This window comes from Meriones unguiculatus, chromosome 14 (genome assembly GCF_030254825.1).
Source record: "Meriones unguiculatus strain TT.TT164.6M chromosome 14, Bangor_MerUng_6.1, whole genome shotgun sequence".
Classification (NCBI taxonomy): Eukaryota; Metazoa; Chordata; class Mammalia; order Rodentia; family Muridae; genus Meriones; species Meriones unguiculatus.
In genome coordinates this window covers 29,234,999-29,247,809 of record NC_083361.1, presented here as the reverse complement: position 1 = coordinate 29,247,809, position 12,811 = coordinate 29,234,999, and the positions used below count along the sequence as shown (strand labels likewise).

The 12,811-nt window shown below is 37.2% G+C and overlaps 1 protein-coding gene and 1 pseudogene across 2 annotated transcripts in view; both read right to left on the bottom strand.

The window, feature by feature from the left end:
* Sbf2 (SET binding factor 2) overlaps positions 1–12,811 on the bottom strand; it is a 331,059-nt gene that overhangs the window by 303,550 nt on the left and 14,698 nt on the right. The gene's annotated exons all lie outside the window — the stretch shown is intronic.
* LOC132647032 (large ribosomal subunit protein eL13-like) lies at positions 4,183–8,523 on the bottom strand (annotated as a pseudogene).

Sequence of the window (12,811 nt, the reverse complement as noted above, 5' to 3'; positions counted from 1 at the left end):
AGTATTTTAAATATCCATGCCTACCAAACTAGGGTTCTCAGGGCTGAAGGGAAACTTAAGAAATTAAGAACATTGGCTGCTCCTGCAGGGGACACAGGTCTGATACTCTGCACCCACACGGCATTTCACAACCGTCTGTACTCCAACTTCAGAGAATCTTTATAGAGGCTGGGAAATGATTCTTTCATTTGATATCAAGTCTCCTTGATATCAGTAAATCCTGTTACTTCTAAAACAGTATCAAGTCCTTCTAGAACTCATCTCCTTGTGCTTAGTTTCCTGATAGACAGTGATTAATTTGTTCATTTGTGCTACTTTATTCATAGTCTGGAGAGTCTCAGAGTGACCAAGGGAACAAAATTTCCATCTAGGAAACCCCACTATAACAGGATCAGAGGTGTTATCTATGGTATAGAATATTGGAAACATAAATGGTCCACAGTACTCCATTTTTAAGTTTTTTAAATTTATTTCTGCGTGGCTATGGACATACGTGTACCTGCCAAAATTTATGTGCACTGAGCAGGAGCCCACAGAGGCCAAAAGAGGGTGTCGTATACCTTGAAATTGTAGTTACAAGTGATTGTACGCCCCATGTGGGTGCTGGGAACAGAAACTAGGCCCTATGCAAGAACAGTAAGTGCTCTTAACTGCCACAACATCCTTTAAGCAAATATTTTACGAAGTTAACTACCTCTGAAGATCTACTTTTACAATTTATTTTCATCTTTCAACTTACTCTATTATGTTATTTAAAAGTTCCATGCTGCTACATGAATTTTAACTCTTAAAATTTTGCTTACAGAGTAGTACTTATACTTTTATCAACTCTCTTCATTTTGATCAGTTTGACAGATCTACTTACATTTTAAGTATTAAGTCCTAATCATTGTTTAAAAGCTGTCCTAGCCCTGCACTTCAGTAACTCATCTTTCATAATCTTATGCTAGCAATTGTAACTACAAAGAATCTACTTAATCCACGTTTTCTTAACTCCTGTAAATAATTTACAGGGGATGAAGAGATGACTCCGTGGTTAGGCTAGCACAGAGGACCAGAGTTTGTAACCCAGCATCCACTTCAGAGGGTTCACAGCCACCTGTAACTGCTGGCCCAGGGAATCTGACACCCTCTTGTGTCCTCTATGAGCACGCACGCACACATAGCATACAAACATCTTTAAAATTAATAAATATACAAAAGTATGTACTTTAAAAAACAATAATCAGTACATCAGTCAACAAAATAAATCACTTAGATTTCTTTTCATGAAAGAACTTAGGATTAACTGCAGGGAAGGAAAATTAGTATCAAGCCTCAGCTTTCTGGCCAAAGTAAAAAACTTCCCAACCACCTCTCTCTCAACTAATGGACAAAGAACTGCTTTAGTACACAGCTGTGATGATTTCCTCCTATGGATTCCACAGTCTTTCCTACAGAGCACCACACCAGATCACCCAAGACTGTCAGGTCTCACAGTGCTGAGGAGACTTGCCCTATCCTGCTTTATTCAAAACAAATCCACACTCCTAACCCACCTCATTGATCCTTTATTCTCCAAAGACCAATAAATATAGTGATCTAACATGCATTTATCATTATCTGTAAGATCTAGATATAAAATAATTATAATATTTCTATACAAATGTTTTATTTTCCAATTTACATGTTCTGTTGGATTTTTCCTTAGTTACTCATGAGAAAAAAATTAGCAAATACCAATATGATGATATTTAAACAATAATAAACAAAGAAAATTCTTACTGTTTTGAGAACTTCAATTTTACTTTTCATTTTGATACTGTAAACATGGGACTCTGAAACCAAACATGTATCCCCCCACCAGGGTATTTCACTTAATCAGTGTTCTAATGTGCTCATCAAAATCAATCAATCAATCAACAAGAACAAATTTCTGAGTTAACAGATATGCTAATTACCCTGACCATCATACAAAGAACACAGGTTATCAAAACATCATATTGATCTAGGCACATGCTTTAAACACAGCACTCAGGAGGCAGAGGCAGGTGGATCTCTTCTTGAATTGAGGCCAGCCTGGTCTGGTCTACAGAGTGAGTTCCAGGACAGCCAGGGCTACACAGAAAACCCCTGTCTCAAAAAACAATAAAGGAAAACATTATATTGTACCTCAAATATATGTACAGTTACTATGTATCCCCTTTCAAAACGTAGAAATCAAAGCCCCCTATTTGTTTGTTTGTTTATTTAGGTTTTTCAAGATAGGGTTTCTCTGTATAGCTCTGGCTGTCCTGGATTTGCTTTGCAGAGCAGGCTGGCCTCAAACTCATAGATCTACCTGCCTCTGCCTCCCAAGTGCTGGGATTATTGGTTTGTGTCCCCACTGCCTGGCTCAAAGTACCCTATTTAAATTACCTATTTTTAATTTAACTTGTGTCATCTGAAGGGGATCATCCTCTACAATGAAAAGTATGTACATATCCAAAATAGAAGGAACCATCCTTCTGTGTTGGCTGGAAAAAAAAGTAAAATGTGTGCTTTCAGGTTAGTAAAAGAAAGAATATGGTGGAATAATACCTATTAAATGTCTCAGCCTAGAACAAAATCATCCTTTCCTCTTACTCCATTGGCTAAAATTAGTCACACAGAAGCTCTACAGAACTAGTCTCTACATAAAAGAAGAAATAGGTCAAGCTCATCACTGGTAATGTCTATGACAATTACTTTGCTTACATATATTAAAATAATCTTAATCAAGTTATTAACTCTTTACAAACATTCATAAGTACCAGGTTTTTTTTTACTGTTTTTCAGGAATATACCTAATTATACTCCCTTTTCCAAGTGAACAATAAGATACCTAGTCAGACCACTAACTAACTAAAAGTTATATAAAGCCCACATCTCTATGGCCTTCTGCCATTTTTGAAACTTAGTGAGATATTCTCATGTCGATAATCCAACATTTCTCTAGCTGGACATGATTCTTCAGTAACTACCAGTAACTGGGCTCTTAGGCCCACCCTGGCCTAGAGCTATCTTAACCTATGACAGAATTCCTGAGCTACTGCTGCAGCTACCTACTCACTGTCCAAGACGTTTAACAGTTTCCTTTAGAATATAATAATTTTCATCTAACCAGAAAAAATATAGATGAAATAAAAATGAATAATATCTAAGGACAGAGGTATATAATCTCAAAAATAAATAAACAGAGGCAAGTGGCTCTCTATGTATTCAAGGTTACCTTATCTCCATGAAACTGTTTCAAAACATTAAAACACTGAAAATGCTAGATTTAAACTGTATGACTTCCATTTCTAATGTTGAATCAGTAATTTAGAATAACTTTCCAACTGTGTAAAAAAAAATACAAAAGCTAGACAAATGGTTTAAATCATCTGATTAAAGCCATTCACGAGTCGTCACGACCCAAACCAAAAGAAACAAACAAACAAAACCCAAAGCCCAGATACGGGGGAAAATCAGCTCAGGAATAAGATGAATAGTGTGTTAAGCCACTTCTCTAGATACTTGCTAATTCTGAAAATTCTGCTAAAAGTTTTTCTGTAGGGCATAAAAGGATAAAAGAACTCTAGTTAAAGAAGGAAGGAGTAAGGTTTGGAGCCTGTACTCACAAGGACTCTTCCTTTGGAAGCCAAACATAAACTCCGAGATTACTTCCTACACTTGAAACACAGCAGGGTAATCAGAATCACAGTGAACTTGTCTTTTACTTTTTCAAGACTACTAGCACATGAGGCTGGGAGAGAGAGTTCAGTGGTTAAAATCACACGGGGTCTTTGAAAGAACCTCCAGCACCTGTCTGGTGGTTCACAACTGCCTGTAACTCTGGCTCCACAAGACTCAGCGATCTCTTCTGAATCCTACAGGTACCTGTACTCACACATATAGATACCCCCCACATACATAAATAATTAAAAATAAAATAAATCTTTACAAAACAATATTACAGCATAATTAATACAAAATAAATACACACACTTAAAATGTAATTAGATGAGTCTTAGTGTGATAATCATTGCCACAATCAATATTATAAAGACAGGGTCTCTATGCAGCCCTGGCTGTCCTGGTATTCTTTATGTAGATCAGGCTGGCCTTGAACTCATGAGATCTACCTATCTCTGCCTTTGCCCCATCAGGTACAGGGATTAAAGGTGTGCACCAGTATGCCCACAGAATTATAAACATGCCTTACCCAAGCTCTCTTTTTTCTTTTGTGGTTTTTTGATTTGTTTTTATTGTTGTTGACGATGTTGATAATGATGATGATGCTGAGGATAGAACTGAAGAGCTCAAACATGCAGGACAAGGACAGATCCTACCACCAAGCTATGCCGGAGTTCTCAAGTTTCTTTCTCTCTCTCCTTCCTCTTCCTCCTCCTCTCTCCCTCTCCCCCTACCCTCTTTAAAGACAAGCTCTTATTATGTAGCCCTTTTTGTCCTGGAACTCACTCTGTAGACCAGGCTGGCCCCAGATCTGCCTGCCTCTGCCTCCCAAATGCTGGGATTAATATGCCTCACACACCTGGCTTGTTCCCAACGTTTCTTTAGATGCCTTTGTGATCTTTGACTCTTACTTGTTCCTACTTTAAAACCCACACTCCATGCCTAAGCAATCGCTACTCTTCTTTTTATCACTAAAGATTTGTCTACACTTGAAGAACTTTATATATTAATATACAACATCTATTTTTGAGGAGATGGGAGAGCTTCTATTATGCAGATACAGATACACCTCAAGTGTTTGATGCACTTATGCACTGAAGGAAGACATGTGAGTTCTTTCCAGTTTGGTCTATTACAAATAAAGCTATTAAAAACATTCTCGTACAAGTCAATGCATGGACATAAAGCATGACATTTTTTCCAGATTTCTTCTTGTGTGTGTGTGTGGTTCTGGGGATTAAAGGTTGAACCTTACTAGTGTTAGGCAAACACTACCACTGAGCTACACTCTCAGTTCTATTTTAAATGTAAATGTGTCTGATAGCAATATTATCAGTACCTAAAATACAATAATAATAAAATGTTAAATTTAATAGACAAGTAGGCAAATATTAACCAAAATAAAACTATATACCTCTATTCATTTCAAATACGTTTTCAGGTAAAATGCATTACCCAAAGAGACACTTCACAATAACAAAAAGCTTAACTTCCACATGAAGATGTGACCATTTATTGCCCAATGGCAGCCTCAATGTATTACAAACAAAAATTGAGAAAGAAATAAAAACTAGCATAAATATGCAGTATATGTACATGTCTGTGTGTGACGGTAAAAACAGAGCTTTTCCCAACCCAAACTCATGGTGTGGCTTATTCCTCAATATAAAGGTACTGAGAGGGAGTAGACCATCCAGAGGTAACTTCAGTCATGATGACTATGATGACTTCATTACGGAATCTATGTCACAAAAGTAGGTTATTGGCTACTTCAGTAATGAGTTATTATAAAGCAAGCTTAACTTTCTCTTGGCTCGTCTCTAGTACTTGACCTTTCTTTAACACATTTTCACTTCCCCATCATACTAAGCTGAAGCAGGATTTAATACTCCAGCCAAAGCTGGGTGTGGTAGCACATGCCTATGATCCCAGCACTCAGGAAGGCAGAGGCAAGAGTATTTCTGTGAGTTCAAGACCAGTCTAGTCTACAAAGTGAGTCCAGGACAGCTAAGGTAATACAGGAAAAGCCTGTAAAAAAGACTCGAGCCAAAATCTGAGACGGAGACTGCCTAGTCTTAAGACTTTCATTGAACACATGAATGAAATTCTCAAAAGTAAAGGAAAATACATACAGTAAAATTTTAAAAGTTTAAACCTACAGAATTTATGAGATATCATCAAGTAAAAAGCATTTGCATCATGAAAAGGCAAAGAAGAAAAAGTTTACTTAAAGAAATGCTGACTGAACTGGGCATGGTGGCACATACCTTTAATCCCAGCTCTCGAGAAGCAAGATGCAAGAGGATCTCTGTGAGTTTGAGGCCAGCTTGGCCTACATAGGGAGTCCCAGACCAGCAAGGGCTATCTAGTGAGACAGAGTAAAATGAACCCTCAGATCCATGAAGCCCAATCAGTAGAACCTAACCAGTTCTACACCAAAATATACTGTAGGGCTGCCAAGATGGCTGAAAAGGTAGATATGTGACATACAAGCCTGGTGACCTGACTTTAATCTCTAGAACCCACAAAAAGATAGAGAGAGAGAAAATCAACTCCATAAGGTTGTCCTCTGACCAACACACAACACACACACAATGGAACCTGAGCCCACTCATATTATGCACACAATGATCAACTTTAAAATTATTTTAAGAAGCATATTGTAATTAGATTATCAAGTGAAAGAGGAAGAAATACCCAGTAAATTTCTCAGCAGAAATTATGTAGGCAAACTAACAGAACGATACATTCAAGGTACCAAAGAAGCTGAGTGTGGTGGCGCACACACCTTGCATCCTGGCATGGGGAGGCAGAGGTAGGTTGATCTCTCCGAGTTCCTGGGCAGCCTATGCTACAGAGTGAGTTCCAGGATCGCTAGGGCTACACAGAGAAACTCTGTTCCAAGAAGAAGAGGAGGAGAAGAAAAGGAGGAAGAAGAAAGAAAGGGAAAAATAATAAAAATTTCTGTATCTCAGGCTATAAATATTATAAGATGTTTGTAAAGTGCTTTGCTTAAGAAAAAGTGCTAAATGTCTGCTATTATTTAATTCTCATAAGTGCACTTGTTTTCTCTTTTCTCTCAATGTAAGCCTTGCTGTTAGAATATAACTTAAAAAATCTAAATTCTGGATATAAAAGTCTAGTAAATATTGTTTTCAAAATTTTACTATTTCACCATAGCTACTGTACCTCAATTTTAAAGAGTCACTTATTTTTTGAGCTTTTTGCAAAACTAAAATCAAATACTCTGAAAATATCTTTGATCTTAATGAAATTATTTCATTATTTCCTCAACAGGTAAAAAAGTTCTTTCAACACCATCACCACCTTGTCTAAAGTATCAAAATTTTTAAAATACCAAAGACCAACTTGTTGTTGTTGTTGTTTAAATGGGGCAAGGGCAGGAGCGATGGTTCAGTGGTTAAGAGCTTGGCTACTTTTGCAGAAGATATGGGTTCAGTTTTCAGCACCCACGTGGTGGCTCACAACTGCCTGTATCTCCAGGTCCAGGGCATCTGATGACTTCTTCTGGCCTCCCCAGGCTCCTGCAAATGGTGCACATGCACTTATGCAGGACACACATACACACATACATAAATAATTAAAAAAAAAAAACAAACCTTTATAAAATAACCAATTAAAATACTAATAATAAATTATTATTCTAAAATGGTTATATTTGGAGTGAATATGAAAATCTACAGTAACAAGAAATACAAAGCAGGTGGCTTCTATTAGGGCCTTTTTTTTTTTTTGCTTTACGGAAAACTTATTAAAACATTCCAACAGTGTATTACTTTTTCTTTTCAACATCTTGCTCTGTAGCTTCCTTCGCCCTTTTTGCTTGGCCGCCAAAGAGCCGGGCATTGGCCCGGGCCATGGGAAGACTGGCAAAAGCCTTAAAGTTCTTGTCTTCTGTGATGACTCTGGCTTTCTCCTTTTTGTAGAGATTCCGGATGGGCATCACAGGTCCCGTTAGCTGGGTGGCCAATTTAAGCTCTTCAGCAGAACTATCTCCCTTCTTGGGAGCAGGAGGCTTCCTGGGGAAAAGCATGAGCTTGGAGCGGTACTCCTTCAGGCGCTGCACGCTGGCCTGTAGTGACTCCGTGGACTTGTTTCGCCTCCTTGGGTCCACAGAGATGCCGATGGTGCAAGCCATTTTCTTGTGGATACCAGCCACCCGAGCTCTTCCAGGCTGAAGCCCCTGCCGGCTTGGACCTTGGTGTGGTATCGGACTGTAGGGCACCTCACTATGGGCCTGATGGGACCGGACGCGGGGCGAGGGGCGCCAGTGGATCTTGCGTGCCGGCTGGTTGAACCAAGTGTCCACTCGCCGCTGCCAATCCTTGTGGAAGTGGGGCTTAAGGATCATGCCATTCCGGCTGGGTACCATGGCTGCCTCCACGCAGGAGAACGGCCGAGCGGAAAGGTCTATTATGGCCTTTTAAAAATGACTCAATATCACAGATAAGTTGGCACTTGTCTGCTTTTCTTATACTAGCACTTACTGCTTTTCGCTCTAGAAATACCCAATTCATACTAAATTTACTCCATATGTCCAAATAACTATTTACTTAAATATTTATAATTATTTAAAATTATAATAATTTTAAAGACTTATTTTACTTTTAACTATGTGTATGTGTGGCTGGTGTGTGCTTATGTGCAATTGTGAGTGCAAGTTCCCACTGAGGCAAGAAGACAACATCAGATTCCCCTAGAGCTGAAATTAGAGACACTGTTTTTATATATTATTTAGCTAAGTCATCCTCTTTTCATTGGGATAACTCAAAATCTACTTGACAATAAAGAAATCAATTCAACTTTAGAAATTTTATAAATTTTAGAAGCCCACAATTTTTTAACTAATATGCCCCCACCCATTATGTGCTAATAAAAGTATCTACATTATTGTTGTTTCAACAAAGCTAAATTCTCATGCCTCTTTGACAACGAATTTTCTAAACACTAAGGAACGCTTTGGTATAGGAAAAATACAGCCAATATTTAGGGACTACCACGTAGTAGGTAACAATTCAGAAATAAAATGGCGATCAATTCTTACAAAATACCAACACGATCAACAATAAGAGAAATCCAGAAATTTAAAAGCAAAATGAGATGCTAGTATGTGTTCCAAAGACGCTAACGACTACCAACCACACACATTGTAATGAGACTGACAGTGCTGTTAAACCCTTATATACTGTATAAAATGGTACAACTACTCTGAGGAAGGCATGGCCATTTCATATCAAATGAAACCTACAGTGGCCTAAAACCAGAAATTCAACTGACCAGGATTCACTCAAGAGAAATTGAAAAGATTTTTTCACAATAAGGATATTAGTAGCAAGGTTTTAAAATTCATTTTAGCCAAATACAATAAGCAGTTCAGTTGTCTGTCAACAGCATGGATAAGCAAAACTGGTTTATTCATACACCAGAATAAATAATGCAAAAGAATGGGAGACAAAATTCTAATTAAAAAAAAAAAACATGGATAGACTTTTAAAAGGATCGAGAGGTGCTAAGTGAAAGAAACCTTGAAAAAAAGAAGTATATGCCATGTAATAATTTTTACATTCTAGGATGAAAAAAATCAGTATGTAGCAGGAAAAAAATCAGAACCTTGACTGTCTATGGAGGACACAGCAACAGGAAATGAATGGGAAAGACTAGTCTTGAAGGGGATGAGTCATAGGATCTGTTATTGACAGCACCAGACCAGCTACAGAGTCTTGAACTAGTTAGTGGTTTCAAGTCTCATTAACTTCACCTACATGGTTGTTGTGAAAAATTTAATTAGACCAGTAAGTCCAGCACACTGTATCAGATAATACGAATTTCTAGATGGAACTATGCATTCCATCTTTCACACATTAAAAAAAAGACCAAAAATGGATATTCTATAATTTAATTCATACTGTGACAACTTGACCAAACGCTGTATTTACTCTTCACATTTTCTTCAGTTTTCTACAGCCAAATTCCTCAAACATTCAATTTGAATAGGAGACAGCATACAGAGAAGTTAGTTTTTGTTGCTGCTGTTGTGTGTATTTTCAAAATTCTTCTTCTGTTTTTTGCTATTCTAAATGGATTTTGTTGTTTCTTTTTGTTTCAAAAGAGAAAAAAAGTTTTACTACCTTTAATTTGCAATGGGTTTGTGTTTACTTGGGCTAAAATTATTTGGTAGAACATCTGTCTCAAAAGGAAAACAAGTAACATTCTTTTCAAATTCCAGAGCAGACCATGTGGGACAATTATATAAAGCATCCATAAAATTCACTCCAGTCCTAACTGCTACTTTCCACTGCAAACCGATTTTCTAAACTTATTCGACAAGTTTGTTTGGACAGTGGATTTCACTCTGAATGTTACTAAGGTTTAGCTTCAGCAGAGAAATACAAAAGATGCACTTGAACCTACAACCAGACATCACTACCTACAAGCAGATTTTTTTTCACTTAAAAAATTGCTCTGAAACTATCCATTTTCTTTAAATAATTTTTCATTACAAGTTCTTAACTGTATTTTAAGTGAATATTATAACAATATTTGGTAGAAAGAAAAGTACCTTGAGATTTCAGGTTTACAAACAAGCTGTTTTCTTCAAACTAATTAACCTTGTCAACTAATAAAATAAATAAAGAACAACAACAGATCAAAGGAAAAGATGACGTGTGTAATGGTCTCATCAGTGGAAACAAGCATTTCTTCATCAGACAAGATACAAATTCTTTCTCCTAATCTGTTAAAGAGATCATTGACAAGAAAGGTCTATAACTATTCAATAATCAGACTGCTAAAATAATAACAGTAACTCTGCTGAAAGGATTGTTTCTTTTTCTAGTTTCTCTACTCATAGACTACTGGGATATATCTGGACCATGCTGTCTCTTGCAATCTAATAAATCAGGCAAATACCAAAGGGAAGACTTTAACATTTTCGTATTTCATATTTCTGTTTTTAAAAAACCCTTTGGATATAATGAAGACCAAAGGCAAATGTTGTTTTTAACAGAATCTCAATCGTTTGATTTTACCAATAAAGACTCAGAAGCCAGGTACAAGGTGAAAGCCTGTTAGCTCAGGGAAGCAGAGAAAGCACCCAACCAAAGTTTCAGCAGGAATGCCCCTTCTACTGTCTGAATTTCCCTCCCTTCTACTTGCTGTTAGTCTCTCTATCCATCCTCCTGACTTCCTCTTCCTGACTTCCTCTTCCTCTCTAAGTTTTTTTCTTAATAATCCTATGTTCACTTCCCAGCAACTGGTTGCTTGCTTTGCCTCTGGACCTAGGGTTGGCTTTATTTAATCCTATTTACGATATTCAAGCAGAAATCTCTTGGATTAAAGGTGTGTTTGAAGGCTGAGCCACGCAACAACTAAAACAGGTTTTCCCAGTAAACACAATCTCAGGGTTCACAATATGATAAAAAAATCCTGCAACAGGCAAGTACCAATTTTTACTGTTCCTGAAATATAACATTAATTAAATATAAAGTCTTATCTTGAGCCAACTGCTTACTATCCTCATCTTTACAAAATCTAAATTTTCTCAGCTGTTGCTTAAGCAGTAGAAAATGGGCATGTTCCTATTCGGGTAAATTAGCATAATCTTTCTGAATGACAATTTAGTGTAGACCTTAAAACTGTAAAAAATATTCTTTTGGTTTTCAGGCACAGGTGGAACTCAATGTATAAATGATATTTCCCAACGTCTGTCTCCCTTTTTAGTCTAACTTAAGTTCTGTAATTATTCACACTCCTGAAATGTATCAGGGAAAATATTCTTTGGCAATCTCATCTTAGTATTACTGTCATGCCAGTGCAAAGACAGAGGCTTTGCTTGCTCCAAAAGAGGAAACCTAAGGATGGATCTTAACTGGCTCCATTTAAGGTAGGGGTTAACAAAGTTGGACTGTTGTAAGATGTCCTTCTCTGGGGTGACAAAGAGAGCCCCAATTATAGAGCACCAAAAACAAACCAAAGTATTACTCTACCAGGGTCCAACTTCAGAACAAGTGGATTTCTTGAGCTGACTTACAGAGCACGGATAACCCTAAAACAGCCAGCAACACCAAAAGTCTCACCCCATAGCTGAGACTTTTATAGTTAACCTTGCACAGTCTCTATGTGTATACACACACACACCTGCACCTGGGAATATAACATGCAATTAGGGTAGAATCACAAACCACTCTTGCAGCATGCAGAAGTGAGCAGCAAGAATCTCTGGAAGGGTCCAATGACCCTCACTACCCTTTCTCTCTACACCTATGAGAGAACCCCAATAGTTAATGAGCCTGATCTTAGGGGGTTTTAAATAGTCACAACTGCTCTGATAAAAACAGTGTCTGTGCTCAGCGAATACCACTAAACAACAAAGACTGACACTTTGCCTGCAGCCACAGTACAAGCTCCCAAGCCAGCAATGGTAGGCATAAACTTCCATGTGAAACACTTATTTCCACGTGAAACACTTATCATGTGGCCCAGCAGTTCCACTTCTGTGAATAAAAGCTTATACTGTAATTGTGATCCAGATATGGTTTTAAGCACTTGTAAAATTTAACTCAATTTTTACAGTAAATCTAGGAGGTAAATATTGCTAGTCACTATTACTTTGTTTTGTAAATGTATAAACAGAACAAATTAGCTAACCTGTCTAAGGTCAAAAGTATTTAGAGGCAAAACTAGAAACCAAGTTCAGACCACATGGATTCACCCCACACTTTCAACTTCACTAGACCTAAACTTTATATATTTTTAATGATAATCAGACACTTATCAATAAACCTTAATGCTATTGTATAATATATATTATGTCAAAAGCAGGTATTAAATATGAAGTTAGTACAGCTTGCATAAAGGAACAGATACTATGACCTTGTTTCATAAGAAGTAAAATAACAATACGCATATATGTACATACAATTATATACACATAAGCATATATCTTTGAATGCACATACATATAAATACATAAAAAAAAAACTCAGGAAAGATCTTTTAAAATGTCAGCAGGCATAAGCATACCACTTTATCTCCACTAGGATAGTCATGGCAATAAAAGAACAACAAGGCAAGAATTCTGAAAAAAACAGTGTGTAATCTTGACTCCTTAGAAGGA